At 31.2% G+C, this 17,336-nt stretch overlaps 1 protein-coding gene across 2 annotated transcripts in view; it reads right to left on the reverse strand.

Annotated features, from left to right (window-relative positions):
- The window catches only part of LOC132730553 (uncharacterized), a 44,380-nt gene that overhangs the window by 20,903 nt on the left and 6,141 nt on the right, over positions 1-17,336 (reverse strand). The window contains exon 1 of one of the 2 annotated variants that reach the window (XM_060716506.1): positions 1,837-1,915. The exons of the other annotated variant lie outside the window; for it this stretch is intronic. The gene's annotated coding sequence lies outside the window, so the exon portion shown is untranslated. Of the gene's footprint in view, positions 1-1,836; positions 1,916-17,336 lie in introns of those variants that run through there. 2 annotated transcript variants of the gene reach the window in all.

Below are 17,336 nucleotides of genomic sequence, written 5' to 3' on the forward strand. Positions count from 1 at the left end.
GGAATGTTACAAGACCTGTTGAAAGACATGTGTTATTCTTATATATGATCTTGTCACCGGAAAAAATAAACTTTAAACCAATATATCACAAGAAAAGCATTGATGCAAAGCATCAAAGGGCGTTTCCCAAACAAAAAAATGGGAGAAAATTAAAATGAACTAGTAGAAATATGTGTCAAATATTTTTAAAAAACTTTTAAAAGGTTAATTGGGGTTTTTTCCAAAAAAAGAACGGACGGAAGGGCATTGTTCATTTTTAAAATTTGGAATTGGGCATGCTAAAAGATTAGAATATTACTTGTTATATCTTTATTTATCGTGATTATTAAAAGGGAAGGATTTCTGTATAAAAATCATTTATAATCCCATACCCATGTGTAAAGGGGGATTTTTCAACACCCCACTTGGGAATTGCCCTTATTATGTAAACGCTAAATTTGCGGGGAAAAACCCCCCCTTTTAAAAGGTTTAAAATTTTCACACTTAAAATAAACACTGGTTATATTACCATGCCATGTTGGCATTATTTTTTATTATACAATAATTGTAATTTTTATTTTTTAAAAAAAAAATTTCAGATTTTATGAATATTGTTTTCCTCCCTTTTTGTGTTTTTATGTGCTATTTTAATACTGAGTTTTTTACGTTTACTACTCTTTTTTTATCAAAATTGTAAAATAAATTTTAAGAATTCAAATGTCATATTGACCGACCGAAGTCAAAACTTAACTGGAAAAAGTCAGTAAATTATGGTTAATCTTTCAATATATAATATTGTTTATTCTTCAACCATGTACATGTACATTTGTATTTTTCTTTATTATTTTTTAAATTATCAATCAATTAAATAATTAATAAAATCTAATTTGTAACTTTGAATAATTCCTCGGCATCTTTACTAAACACGAATAACAAATTAAATAAAATGTTTCAAAGTTGATAGTGTCATATTAAAACCATAAAAATGTACCTTTTTCACAATTATTGTACATATTTATTGTTTTTATCTCATATAGATAAAATGAAACATGCTATTGTTGTTGTTGTTGGTTTTTTTCGAATTGTATGTTTATGTATAATAACAATCAATAAATTTGAGAGTTGATCTATGTTTATTAATTATTGTAACCAAACTAAGTGACAAACATTCATTTTGGAAAAGGCTTATTTATCTGTAAAATATTTGTTCTGTTCTGTAACGATATCAAACATCTACTCCAAAACCGGGAGAGACCGGACAATAAACGTGTGATACTTTTCGCCGGTCACTAGTATCACGGTCAAAATAGACCGGGAGAGACTGTAATTACCGATAGGAGTACATCCCTCTACAAAATAGATTTTCGGAACATTTAGGTCATCAACTCATCATTCTATTTTAACATACCATGATAACCCACTGTGTACTACAAAATGATAAAAATAAAAAACCGAAGAGACGGAAAAGTTTATTGCATTTGAAAATGTTTGCATTGCGAAATCCTCCAGTTCGCTATTCATTGTGCATATCGCGACATTTCATTTTTAATTAATAATAATCAAGCACCCTCATACCGATCGGAATGATCGGCTTTTATTATGACCGACTAAAAGGCTCGAGAAGTTGCTGTCGCCCTTTCACAAAATCTGATTTCATTCCATAAAGGGGCGCCGCGCTTCGGCGCGGACGCCAACAAATATCCATTCATTGATAATTAGTTTAAACATATGTATTGCAATATTTTACATATATTACATTTTATTTGATAATAAAGTATTGTAATAAATAAAATTAAGTATTGCATTTTGTAAGCAACATAATTTCGAAATTAAAGAAATAATAGCTGTTTTACTTACATTTAATTCAATGTCTTATAAAATATCCCGTGAACTTCCTTTAGATTTTATAACATTGTGGGTCAGATATAGTTCCCCGCATGCAACAATTTAAAAATCATCACTACTGAGGTATAAATATTTATTCATGGAATCGAGTACAGTAATGGAATACAGTAGTATTGGATTTTTCTGGCTATTTTGCTGTTGACATAATGTCATTAGATATTGTATCATAGTTTCGAGACTTTTCTAATGAAAATGTGTCAGAGTTAAACCGTATACACATACATGCGAAGTGGGGGACAGGTATTAGTTACCGCACTCCAGTTACCGCACTGTCTTTCGGGAATAAAACATAGCATGCTCATAAATAAGCTCATTTTTTAAGGACGAGAGAGAATGGGATAAAAGTCATGTTCAGATGCTCATTCATTGGTGACATTTTCTTTGGTTACATATTTCCTATGATACAAAGGAGGAAGTAGATCAAAGCACTGGACAGTCTGATTTATACTACGCTCCCTCGCACAAATCAGATTGCTCCGTGTTTCGATGCCTTTTTATTATTTATTCCATAAGCACTCACTTGAATGTTTTAATGACGACACGTATTCCCATGCGAGAAAGATATATAATTAACTTGGTAATGGTTTTTGTGGCGTTGGAATCTTTAAATTTAATATCCTCAAATGGCACTTCCTCATTGCCTTTGTTATTGTTATAATGGGAAATCTTACTCACGTATTATAGATTAAGTTAGTGTTAGTTAATAACCCACAAAATTATTCTTCTCTACCTCGGACTTTTAATTTACATTTAAATTTGCTTCTAGTCATGCCTGTCTTTTTATTCAATTACATGTTACATTTACAGTGCACTCTAAAATAATTACTACTGTTAGGCTCATGTGTTCAACTGTTTTCAATATCGATATAAAGTATTCGACATTCCGCAGATACTTATCAAAGCTAGAGCTATGTTGCATCATGATCTTATTTATCTTGAATTTGCCTTAGTGAACACACTCACGTTTGACGTCCTTTATACTTTTCATTTTCGGGAAAATGATAACGTTTTATAAGCAACATTGTAAAACGAGCTGCAAATTGAGTTGTCGAAGGTAAAAATAAAATCACTTGTTTTCAAGGATAATAGTTTATTCATAATTCACAAAAATGATATCTGAACTATCTGTAATATAATTTATACCTAAAACAGATTGTATATACACTTTTAATACAGCATATATATTTACTTTGAAGAGAAAATTTAAAAAATCGTATAAATCTCTTTTTTACTACTGTAACATTGAAAAACCTTTAATTGTTCATGACCTGTTTTTATCTGGTTATACATATGGTTTCATACCAAAATTTTTTATATTTCAATGTGACCCTGACTTTTGGGCTGCTAAATTTGCTCTTGTTTCACAATATGCCATCTTATTAACATAGATAAATACATTATCACTAACGAATTTCCAAAATGGCAACATTACAAAATGTTAAATGCTGGGTTTGTATGGAGCCATTGAGCGGACACGAGCGCCTTTAAACAATCACATCATGACGTTTTACGTACAAGTTTGACCCTAAAGTTAAAACTGTTAGCCTGATTTTTCGTGCGACACGTCGTCGTTATGTCCACCACGACACACTTAAGCAGTTATTTTGAATCGATCAAGGAATGACAGAATTTGCAGATCCGACACGACCATCAATGCAGTTTTATGAACATATCGAAATTGTATTTTTGCATTTTGTTCAATGCGACACGTTGTCTCAATGTGCTTGACATTTATGTGAAATTCTTTAAAATCCACCCATCATATTAAACAAAGTAACAAACTGGACAAAAACGGACAGACAGAGGAACAAACGGACAGTAAATTAAAAAATTACATATATATTTGGTAATTCAAATACCACCCCCCATCCCCCCCCCCTAAAAAAAGGAAAAAGAATACTTACATGTAAACAATTCGTAGAAAGATTGTTATGTGTTATTTTAATATGATTGTAAAAAGCTTAGTTTCGTTGATGACATCAATGCTTTTTAATAATTTTAGTTCAATCGTCAACAAAAACAATACGATAAGTAAATATATGTATAAAAGAATTGCGTTACAAAAGCAATTTGAAAAGTTACACTAAATCTTAAATATTAAAGTGGATTGGCCTACAATAGGCATACTTTTCATTAGTATTTCAAATTTTTATAAAAAGAAATGTATCATTTGGCTATTCATATAAAATATTTCTTGAAAAAAAATGTTGATTGTACTAATGTTCTTCGTGATTTAGTATAAACATTTATATGACAAATGATAAAATGTTGCTCTTTGACAATTTATTAACTGTTATATATACCAAGACATTTGAAATATCAGATTCTGTATCTCACACTCACATGAACAAACATCACCCATAAATAATCTTTCCGTTTTTTGTTGCCACTTAATTACTAAATTTCTTTCAACAGAATTATTAATGGTATAACAAACCATCCGATATGGACGAATTCATTTTGTTTTAGGTGATTTCCAAATAATCATTAAGAAAAATAATGTGTGACATAAAAGATTAGTTAGAACATAAATACGTTATTATTCCACGCTCAAATAATTTATAAAGCATCTCCAACGGCCTGTTATACATTCAGTTATAAATGGAAATTGGATTATTGTATAATGTATAGGACAATAATTTAGTTTGTGTTATAACTTTAACCATTATATCAATTTCATAATTATTCATCAAATAATTAGACGAGAATTATGACTTTGTCATTTTAATCAACACAGACTTATCTCATATGTATTTGTTTTTCAAGTAATGTAGCGTATTGTTAATACATGTACGTATAGTACGTCAGTTCAACCATACAAAACAAATAAATTGTTTGTCTATAAATCAGGGTTTTTATGTACATTTAGATTTAGCTTCTAATTGTGGCATTTTATTGTGTCTATAAATGCAATTTCGTTTGCAGTACACTCGTTTGTTATGGCAGATGTGATAAGCAAAGTGGTACGATTGTTTTCAAAATCGACAAAAATTATGAGAAATACCACAAATACACAAAAAAGTTCTATTGAAAGTAATTTATAGTCTTTTCATTCAGGTATTATTTTAACTATCTATGTTTGAATTTGAATCTTTACGCACGCCTCTGTTTGACTAGCCTATTACATGAAAAATGATTCGGTTTAAACAAAAGCTGTGACCCCTGTGATGGCTTGAAATATGACAGTTTTCTAGTCTAATTCTTGAATAAATGTTTTCACTAATAATTTGTGACCTTTGCAGTTTCTACATAAAAACATTTGTCTTTGTTAAATTTCATAAGCGTTTTTTTCTGTTTTTATTTGTTTGGGTCGTCTGTGCTTTGATTTTTAATGTTTTTTTAGTTTGTTTTTGTTTGTTTGTTTGTTTGTTTGTTGATAGTGTACTAATTTTACAAGAATAGAATACAGAGTACTTAGAAAAACGTTCATTTACAACGTACGTATGCGCAGTTATAAAGTATGCACGCAAATGAGTTTATATAAAAATGTGTAAAAGAGAAACATTTTCAAAGGTAAACAAATAATCAAACAACGGAAGCAACACTCAGACGCTTTGAGGAGTTAGAAAAGGCATTGCAAAATTAATATTTTCTGGAGGTCACGCAAATTGACAGAATATGCTTTGATATTATATGATGTAATTTGACAAAAGAACATTTACTAAATATACTGTCGAATATCAATATTGAGCCAAAAGAATGTTTAACTCACATTTTCGGTGAATTTTGCAAAAAATATTTTTAAAGTTGATTACTGTTTAAATGAAATCATAAGATTGTCTTTGACTGTATAAATATTTTATCATTTTCATTCATACATGCAAACTAATGGTCTAATGGTCTAATTGTATAAGTGTCCAAGTGTTCCAAATGTTAATTGATTTATGTGTTTCTTATCACTAATTGTGGCGCATCATTACGTTTACGGGAATAAATGGACGTACCAAATGATGTGATGAAAACATTTTCGATTGATTAAATGTTTTGTTTGCATATATATTGTTTTGTCTTACAACATTGACATGGTACTCTTGCAAATAAAATTAAGTGTTGCATTTTGTAAGCAACATAATTTGAAAATTAAAGAAATAAATGCTTTTTACTTACATTCGATTTAATGTCTTAGAAATTATAAAAATATCCCGTAACCAACTTTGCATTTTAATTATATTGAGGGTCAGATATAATTCTTCTCTGACTAATGCCCGCATGCAACAATTTAAAAATCCTTGCTACTAAGGTTTAAATATTTATTCATGGAATCGAATACAGTAATGGAGTAAAGTATTACTGAATTTTTTTGGCTATTCAAGATATTTTTGTGTTGAAATAATTTTATTAAAAATTGTATATTTATATGACGTCCCCTCGCACAGATTACCCCGTGTTTCGATGCCCTTTCTATAACTTAATTCATAATCATTCACTTGAATGTTTCAATGACGACATGTTTTCCCATGAATTTACTTGGTACTGGTTTTTGTGGTGTTTGAATCTTTTAATTTAATATCTTCAAAGGTCACTTCTTCGTTGCCTTTGTTTGTGTTAAAACGGAAAATTTTACTCACTTATTACAGGCTATGTTAGTGTTAGTTAATAACCCCAAAAAATTATTTGTCTCTATCTCGGACTTTTAATTTACATTTAAATTTGCTTCTAGTCATGCCTGTTTTTTGTTCAATTACATGTTACATTTACAGTGTACTCTAAAATAATTACTACTGTTAGGGTCATGTGTTCAACTGTTTTCAATATCGATACAAAGTATTCGAAATTGGCCTATACTTATCAAAAATGGAGCTATTTTACATCATGATAAAACGTTGTCATCATTAATTTATTCTTGAAGTAGCTTCAGTGAACACGCCCACTTTTGACCTCATTTATACTTGTCATATATAGGGAACATGATTACGTTTCATAAGCAGCATTGAATACCGAGCTGCAAATTGAGTTGAAACAACAATCCTCGAAGGCAAAAAAAAATGATGTTCTAGGAAAGTATTTTATTCATTATTCACCAAAATGATATCGGAAGTATCTGTAATGAAATTCGTACCTAAAACAGTTTCTATATCAACGTTAAATACAGCATATATAGTTAGCTAGAAACATAACATTAGTCCCTTCGTACTACATTGACAAACCTTTTATTATTCATGACTTTTTCATCTGGTTATACTTGGACTAATACCATATTTAAATGTGACCTTGACAACTGGCTCTTGTTTCAGAATATGGCATCTTATTAACATAGAGAAAAACATTATCAATAACGAATTCCCAAAACGGCAAATTTAAAAATGTTAAAGGCTGAGTTTGAATGCAGTCATATAGCGGACACGACCGTCTTTAAACAATCATATCATGAATTTTTAAGTACAATTATGACCCTTTAAAACTTGAAGCCTGATTTTTCGTTCGACAATTCGTCATCATGTCCATCACGCCATACCTAAGCAAAGTTATTTTAAAGTGCGTCTTAAATGACAGAATTTTGACAGGAATATCATGCACTTTTATAAAAAAGATTCCTACTATATCTTTAGTCGTACACATATGAACATGATCTTTGTGCTGGAGAGCAAATTCTTGCACGCGACACTGTCATTAAGTTCAACATATTTAAGACAATTTATTTTGAAATCGATCAAGGAATGACAGAATTGCCAATCCGACACGACCATCAATGCAGTTTTATGAACATATCAAGTAAGTGTCTTTGAAATTGTATGTTTGTATATTGTAAAATGCGACACGTTGTCTCAATGTGCTTAACATTCATGCTAAGTTCTTTGAAATCCACCCATCATTAACAAAGTTACAAACAGGACAAAAACTGACAGACAGATAAACAGACGTACAGTCAATTAGAAAATCATTTGTATCATTCGGGGCTTAAAACATTCCAAATAAAAAGTGAATGCTTACAGGTAAACAGGTGAACAATTCGTAGAAAAATTGTTGAGTAAACTATGTTTACTAGTGCCCGTATGTCTGTAAAAAGGTTAGTTTCGCTGATGACACTAATGCTTTTAAATAATTTTAGTTCAGTCGTGCAAGAAAACAATAATACAAATACAAAAAAATGCGTTACAAAGGCAATTTGAAATAAAATATACTAATTCCTAAATGTTAAAGTGGATTCGTCTACAATGGCATACTTTTCAAAAGTATTTCATATATTCATATAAAATATTTCTGGAAAATAAATCATGATAGTGTTCTAAGTATGTAATTTAGTATACACTTCAATATATGATAATATGTTGTTCTTGAACAATTTATTATCTGTTATATATATCAAGAGATTTGTAATATCAGATTCTGTATCTCACACTCACATGAACCACATCACCCATAAATAATCTTTCCGTTCTTTGATGCCATTTAATTACTAAACTCTGTCAACAGAATTATTTATGGTATAACAGACCTAACAAACCTTCCGATATGGAGACATTCACTTTTATTTAGGTGATCTACAAATAATTAATAAGAAAAGTAATGTGTGACATAAACGATTAGTTAGAACATAAATGAGTAAAATCATGAACAGAGAAAAAATAACATTATTATTCCACGTTAAATTATTTGTAAAGCTTCTGAAACGGCTTGTTAAGCAGGCAGTTATAAATGGAAATTGGATTATTGTATGAAATGAATATGACAATAATTCAGTTTGTGTTATAACTTTTACCATTAAATCAATTTCTTAATTATTTATCAGATAATTAGACAAGAATTAATTGAATATTTGTTTGAATACGTTTGAAATAACCCTTGCGAAAATGAATTTTTAATGATTTTACTCAAAATGTTTATTTTTGTTAGTTATGTATAAAGTATTCATTTGATTTTCATTATTTTATCACAAAGATTTGACTGACGAAAATAGTGGCAAATTTAAATAATGCTCTTTTCTATAATAGTATATATTTAATTTGTCCGAAGATATCATACCTGTCATTCTGATATAAAGACACACTCATTAGAAGCAATATGTTCCATGGGACTTCCAAAGCCAGATAAGAAATGGTCCTTCCGTATAAGATAATAAGTCCTTTTACCATAAATTTTTAAACATCAGTTGTTTAATTTTATCATACGAACTGTATTGTATATTTATGTCATACAATGAAAGATCATGCTACAGTTTAAAGGAACTTGAAAAACTGAATAGTATTTTAATGGATAGTTTTCACTATATAATGTAGTAAAAGATCATGCAATGTAATTTTTGAAACAAAATATATTTATGAAAATTCTAACAGAGTTGTCATAAAGGTGTTGCCTTAATTTTAACTTAATTGTTAAATGTTCTCACGCTATCTGTCGAAGTCGTAAATAAAAGTGTAAGTGTGCTACAAGTGTACAACAATACAATGCCATGTACCGCTTAAGCCGGTAGTAGGATGCATAAGAAAAGGGATAAAATGTTTCACTGTCCATAAACAGGCTCAATAAATCGGACTCAGCAATAAGTTTGTTGTTTTTGGCTTTCCTTATGAATAGCATATTTTTCTTTTACATAACTTTAAGAATTTGGAAAATAAATTCATATCCTGGTGTGATACTTTTGAAATATGATTAATTGCCGGTAAAACCTGAAAAAATAAACACCGGCGGTCTTAAACTGGTCATATAAAATAATTGCGTCAAAATAGTGTTAGTGTAAAAATGCATATTAACTTATTTGTTTGACGGTAAAATCAGTAAATAATAAAGCATGTTGTTAATTTAGTGAATGTAATCGTGATATCCTGAATTATCTAAGAATAAGAAAATTGAAAGTAAAAGACACGAATGATGTTAAAAAACGTCCACACCAAATTTGCTTCCTTACTTGACACATGATTACAAATAATGAGGGACCAATACATATTTTCAATTTATTGAATGTCATTAGGTACATCCAATCATTAACCTGGGTTAAGTTACGTAATCTAAATTTTGACGAAAGCAAATTGAAACAAATATAGTTTCTAAGATACAGCGGTTTCAAATGAAACATCAACAGAAAATATTTTGCACTAACTTGTTGTCAAATGTAAATTTTTCCGAGACTAAACAGTTGTATGTGTATTTTTCTGGCTTTTTAGGCACCCCTCTGTAAACAGGAATAGATGATGTAGACGATGCCTTGGCAACATATTAAACCTTTTTGTTTATTAATAAAGTCTATGGTTATGACTAAACTGATGAGCATCTCTAAATATTTTTGGTTCTCTTCATGTTTGGTTTGAAAATGATATGCGCTTTAATGTACTTTATAAGATAAATTACAAATCAATGCCAATAAACATACAGTACAACATTTTCAACATTGTAAATTCTCGGAAGTTCGTGAAAAGCTATGAAATAGAAATTTTTGTTAATCAAATCCGTGTTAAAAACATATTCAAATTTTTGTAAGTGAAGAAGTTTAGCGAAGATAGTAATCATGACTTTCATTCAAAAGTACTTTTATCAGTATTTTTATGTTTTAATAAATGACAATTGAAAATAACTTTTGCAATCCTTTGAAACGGAATGAATGATTATGAATTTAATCTGTAAAATATGTTAAAAGATTGAAACTTTGGGCCCTGTGTTCAAATCCCAGAAGGGTCAACTTTTTTATTTTATTTTTATTTTAACATTATTATATATTTTTCTCTCATTTCCCTTTTGGGAAGAAAAAAGTGTTTAATTTTAATCATTTAATTAATATAGGTTAAATTGGCTAAATTATGCTAAATCTTATAACAAATATGGTACCCGAAATTTTCAAAGTGCAATAAAATCAAAACTTGATATTTTACGAGAAAAACCAACATACTTTTGAGAAAATTTAGGGAAACTTAGAAAACAGGCACTCAGTTGAGTAAATTTTAGGGATTTTTTTATTATGCTATCAAAGTAGAAATTTGGTCAAACACGTCTTAAAAATGGGCTAAGTAGCGTAACATTATTATACATATTTCATAAATTTTGAGTAGAAACAATCATTTTGCTTATGTGGATTATTAGCTGAAAGTTACATTTTGTTTCTTACTAAAAATTAATGGGAAAACATTTTTCATAAGGATGATATTATATATTATTTAAAGGTTCCTGATTTCTGAAAAAGGCCCTTCTAACATCCAATATTAAATTTGAAAAGTGACCATAACTCAAACTTCGTATGGTAAAGTTTGTTAAAATTTTGCATACAGGTGTCCTTTAAGGAATATATATCTGACTTATGTTGTCAATTATTTAGATCCTTATAGTGCCCGTAAGGTTGTACCTTAAGAATCATGCGATGAAGCCAATAAACATTTGCTTTCGGACATGATATTATTGTTTCTAAGTCAAAAAGCTTTCCAATTTTCTAATTTTATCTAAAACAATCTCCTAATTACACCACCATACAAATGTTTATTACGTTGCAATGAGGTGTAGTATTCCCAAATTAATTAACATGGACCAAATTCATTATTTCATTACCAAAAGATAATAGACAATTTTACTTACATTAAGTCGGGCCGATTTCTTAGAAGGCATTACAACATCCTCTGAACTTTCAATTATCGTATTTCAGAAATTAATGGTCTTGTGCCCTCAATAAACACGGCACTTCTGATGCGTATTGAAGTCCACTCGTATTGATATTGTTGTTGCTATTCATATCAAGATATCTTTTGTTCATGAAATGATTATACTTTATTCCGTGATTATATGTATTCGGACAGTCTATTATATAATGTTCAATATTATTTTATGGTGTTGAATGTATTAGTTTAAATATCCTCTAAGGTCACCTCAATGACGTTGCCATTTTGATCAACGGAAGCTTATCTTAATTATGCTGATTTTAAACTAATGTAGCGTATTTTTAGTACCTATAGTACGTCAGTTCAACCATACTAAACAAATAAATTGTTTGTCTATAATTCAGGGTTTTAATGTACATTCATATTTGCTTCTAATTGTGGCGTTTTATAGTGTCTATAAATGGAATTTCGTTTGCAGTACACTAGCTAGTTATTGCAGATGTGATTAGCTAAGTAGTTTTCAATATTGTCATAAATTATGCGAAATTCCACAAATACTTCGTATAGTTACGCACGTCTCTGTTTTACTAGCCTGTTATTGAAAAAATGAATCGGTTTAAACAAAAGCTGTGACCCCTTCTGTGACCACTGTGATGGCTTATAATAGGACAGTTTTCTAGTCTAATTCTTGGATAAATGTTTTCACTCTTAATTTGTGACCTTTGCAGTTTCTACATAAAAAAATTAAACACCTTTCTGTATTAAGATTCATTATTGTTTTGTTTTTTTTTAATCATTTTTTATTTATAAATTTATTTTTTTGTAAATGCTGTTCTAGTATAATTAGAATAAATGGTGGCTTACAGAGTACTTATAAAAACGTGCGTACGCGCTAGATATCTACTTTGACCCCGGGATAGTAAAAACGTATGCACGTGAATATTAGCACGTGTGCATAGCTAGTACATGCGCACGTAATACAGCCTTTGTGGTAAAATTATGAGTTTTGTCTCAGCTCTGAACTTTCATTGGTCAGTGAACATTCTGTGGCAGTTTCAGATCAATCAAATACTGAGATCTGAGTTTGAGCTCAGAACATTTCTTAACAACCTTGGACTAATATCGCGTGGCACGTAAAAGCTATTACGTGTCTACGTAAAACTATCGTGTGCGTACGTACTGGACACAAAATGTATGCACATATTGATTTTATAAAAGAAGATTTGTAAAAGAGAAACATATTCAAAGGTAAAAATATATCAAACAGCGGGAGTAAAAATCAGACGACCTTTGGGAAATTAGAAAAGGCATTGCAAAAAGAATATTTTTGGAGGTCACGCAAATTGGCAGAATATGATTTGACATTATATGATGTAATTTGACAAAAGTACATTTACTTAATATACTCTCGAATATCAATGTTGAGTCAAAAGAAAGTTTAACTCTAACTCACATTTTCGGTATATTATGCAAAAATATTTTGATAGTTTATTACTTTTTAAATGAAATCATTCATAACATTGACTTTGACTGTATAAATATAATATCATTCTCGTTCAGTACATGCAAACTAATGGTCTAACGGTCTAATTGTCTAAATGTCCATGTGTTCTAAATGTTAATTGATTAATATGTTTGTTATCACTAATTTTGACGCATCATTACGTTAACGGGAATAGGGACGTACTAAATGATGTTTTGAAAACATTTTCGATTGATTAAAGGTTTTGTTTGCATATATATTGTATTGTCTAACAACATTGACATGGCACTGTTGCAAGTTGAATTAAGTATTGCATTTTGTAAGCAACATAATTTAAACAAGAGGGCCATGATGGCCCTGAGGTCGCTCACCTGTATATAGCCCCCCCCCCAACCCCCACCCCCCCCCCAACATTGCAGAGCCAATTTAACCCAAGGGCTTTTATTTGCACAAACTTGGTAGACACCCATAAGAAGATGTTTCATGCTAAACATTTAAGCTCTAGCTCATTGGGCTTTTTAAAAGAAGATTTTTTTTAAGTTTTTACTATACACATATAGTTAAAAACAATGACACCCCTGGGGCCGGGCCAGTTTTGACCCCATGGCTTTTATTTGAACAAACTTTGTAGACACTTACTAGAAGATGTTTCATGCTTAATATCTAAACTCTAGCTATTTGGGTTTTTTCAAAGAAGATTTAAAGTTTTTGCTAAACACATATAAAGAAAATCAATGACCCCCGGGGCAGGGCCAATTTTGACCCCTGGGCTTGTATTTGAACAAACTTGGTAGACACCTATTAGAACATGTTTGATGCTCAATATCTTAGCCATAGCCCTTTGAGTTCTTTAAAAGAAGATTTTTTAAGTTTTATCTATATGCATATAGGGAAAATCAATGACCCCCCGGGGCGGGGCCAATTTTCACCCCAGGGCTTTTATTTGAACAAACTTGGTAGACGCCCATTAGAACATTTTTAATGCTAAATATCTTAGCTCTAGCTCTTTGGGTTCTTTAAAAGAAGATTTTTTAAGTTTTTACTGTATGCATATAGGGAAAATCAATGACCCCCCGGGGCGGGGCCAATTTTGACCCCAGGGCTTTTATTTGAACAAACTTGGTAGACACACACTAGAAGATGTTTCATGCCAAATATCTAAGCTCTAGCTCTTTGAGTTCTTTAAAAGAAGATTTTTAAGTTTTTACTATATGCATTTAGGGAAAATCAATGACCCCCGGGGCGGGGCCAATTTTCACCCCAGGGCTTTTATTTGAACAAACTTGGTAGACACCCATTAGAACATGTTTCATGCTAAATATCTTAGCTCTAGCTCTTTGGGTTCTTTAAAAGAAGATTTTTTAAGTTTTTACTATATGCATATAGGGAAAATCAATGACCCCCCGGGGCGGGGCCAATTTTGACCCCAGGGCTTTTATTTGAACAAACTTGGTAGACACACACTAGAAGATGTTTCATGCCAAATATCTAAGCTCTAGCTCTTTGAGTTCTTTAAAAGAAGATTTTTAAGTTTTTACTATATGCATATAGGGAAAATCAATGACCCCCGGGGCGGGGCCAATTTTCACCCCAGGGCTTTTATTTGAACAAACTTGGTAGACACCCATTAGAACATGTTTCATGCTAAATATCTTAGCTCTAGCTCTTTGGGTTCTTTAAAAGAAGATTTTTTAAGTTTTTACTATATGCATATAGGGAAAATCAATGACCCCCCGGGGCGGGGCCAATTTTGACCCCAGGGCTTTTATTTGAACAAACTTGGTAGACACTCACTAGAAGATGTTTCATGCCAAATATCTAAGCTCTAGCTCTTATGGTTTTTTAAAAGAAGATATTTAAAGTTTTTTCTTTCGGTTGCCATGGCAACCAGAGTTCTGCATGGAATTAAATTCTTTGAACAATTTTTAAAGGTGACCACCAAAGGAACATTCCTGTGAAGTTTGGATGAAATTGGCTTAGTGGTTTATGAGGAGATGTCATTTAAAGTAAAAGTTTACGGACGGACGACGGACGGACGACGGACGGACGGACGCCGGACGAAAAGCGATCACAAAAGCTCACCCTGTCACTTTGTGACAGGTGAGCTAAAAATAAAGGAATAAAAGCTTTTTATTTACATTAAATTTAATGTAGAGATTATTAAAATATCCCAAGAACTTCCTTTGCATTTTTATAATATTGTGGGTCAGATATATTTCTGCAATGACTAATGCCCGCATGCAACAATTTAAAAATCATCACTGCTGAGGTATAAATATTTATTCATGGAATCGAGTACAGTAATGGAGTACAATAGTATTTGATTTTTTTCTCACTATTCAGGATATTTTACTGTTGAAAATGTTTATTAGATATTGTATTATAGTTTGGAGCATTTTCTAATGAAAATGCGTCAGAGATAAATCGTATATACATACAAGCAAAAGTGGAGGGCAGGTATTAGTTACCGCACTCCAGTTACCGCACTGTCTATCGGGAATGAAAATAGAGCATGCTCATAAAATAGCTCATTTTTTCTAGGGACGAGAGAGAATGTGGTAATGATAGAAAAGTCATGTTCAGATGCTCGTTCATTGGTTACATTTTCTTTGGTATATTGCTTATGATACAAAAGAGAAAGAAGATCCAAACACTCGGCAGTCTGATTTATATGACGCCCCCTCACAGATTAACCCGTGTTTCGATGCCCTTTCTTTTACTTATTTCATAAGCACTCATTTGAATGTTTTAATGACGACATGTATTCCCATGCGATAAAGATATATAATTTACTTGGTAATGGTTTTGTGGCGTTTGAATCTTTTAATTAAATATCCTCAAAGGTCACTTCCTCATTGCCTTTGTTATTGTTATAATGGAAAATCTTACTCAATTGGTATATGTTAAGTTAGTGTTAGTTAATGACCAAAGAAATTATTTGTCTCTACTTCGGACTTTAATCTACATTAAAATTTGCTTCTATTCATGCCTGTTTTTTTAAATTTTAATTCAATCAATTATCTGTTTCATTTACAGTACACTCAAAAATATATAACTTATGTTAGGCTTATTGGTTCAACTGTTTTCAATATCGACACAAAGCTTTCACAATTCCGCAAATACTTATCAAAGCTGGAGCTATGTTACATTATGATAAAATGTTTTCATCATTCATTTATTCTTGAATTTGCTTTGATGAACACGCCCACGTTTGACCTCATTTATGCTTGTCATTTATAGGAAAATGGATTACGTTTTATAACTAGAATTGAAATAAGTTTTGCACGTCTTCAAAGGCAAAGAAGACAACATTTGTTCTAGGAAAATATTTTTATTCATTATCCACCAAAATGATATCGGAACTATCTGAAATTCGTACCTCCTATACAGCATATAAAGCCAGTATCAAGAGTAATTTAGAAACTTGCATCAATCCATCTTTGGCCGGGTTCAACAGGTGCAAACCCGGATTATAAAATGGTGAGTGGCGGACGGGCGGTTGGAGGGCGGTCTTATGGGCGGTCGGGCGGGTTACGAAAATATTTTCGTAACAGTTTTCTCAGCAACTACTTATCACAGCCTCTTGATATTTGGCATACAGCATAAACTAGTGGTCCCATATCGTGGGATCCGATTTCAGGTCTGTCGCCCACCCTTTTCCTGTTTACTGAGTTAGTTAAATTTCCGACATTAATGGTTAATGGTAAACATTTTTTATAACATCACAGCCTCTGGATATTTGGTTTACAAATACAACCGGCCTTTTCTGTCTTTGACCTATTTTAAATCATTGAAAAACCTTTAAATTATTTTAATTTTCATCTGGTTATACTTATGGACTTCTTCCATGAGTTTTGATATTTAAATGTGACCTTGACTTTTGGACTGCTGAACTGGCTCTTGTTTCACACAATATGTCATCTTAACAACAAAGAGAGAAACATTTTCACTAACGAATTCTCAAAACTGCAAAATTAAAAATGTTAACGGCTAGGTTTGAAAAAAAGATTCATGGAGCGGACACGATTGTCTTTAAACAATCATATCATGACTTTTTACGTACAAGTTAGACCCTGAAGTTGAAATTGGAAGCCTGATTTTCGTTTGACAAGTTGTCCTCATGTCCATCACTACACACCTATGCAAAAATATTTTAAAAGTGGTCTTAAATGACAGAAACTTGACAGGACTAATCTATACATGCACTTTTATAAAAAAGATTCCTACTATATCTTTAGTAGTACACATATGAACATGACCTTTGTGCAGAGAGCGAATTCTTGCACGCGACACTGTCATTATGTTCAACAAATTAAGACAAGTCATTTTGAAATCGATCAATGAACAACAGAATTGCAGATCCGACACGACTATTAATGCAGTTTTATGAACATTTCAAGTGTGCGTCTTTGAAATTGTATTTTTGTTAATTGTAGAATGAGACACATTGT

This window comes from Ruditapes philippinarum, unplaced genomic scaffold (assembly GCF_026571515.1).
Source record: "Ruditapes philippinarum isolate M1 unplaced genomic scaffold, ASM2657151v2 ctg1930_1_1_1_1, whole genome shotgun sequence".
Lineage (NCBI taxonomy): Eukaryota > Metazoa > Mollusca > Bivalvia > Venerida > Veneridae > Ruditapes > Ruditapes philippinarum.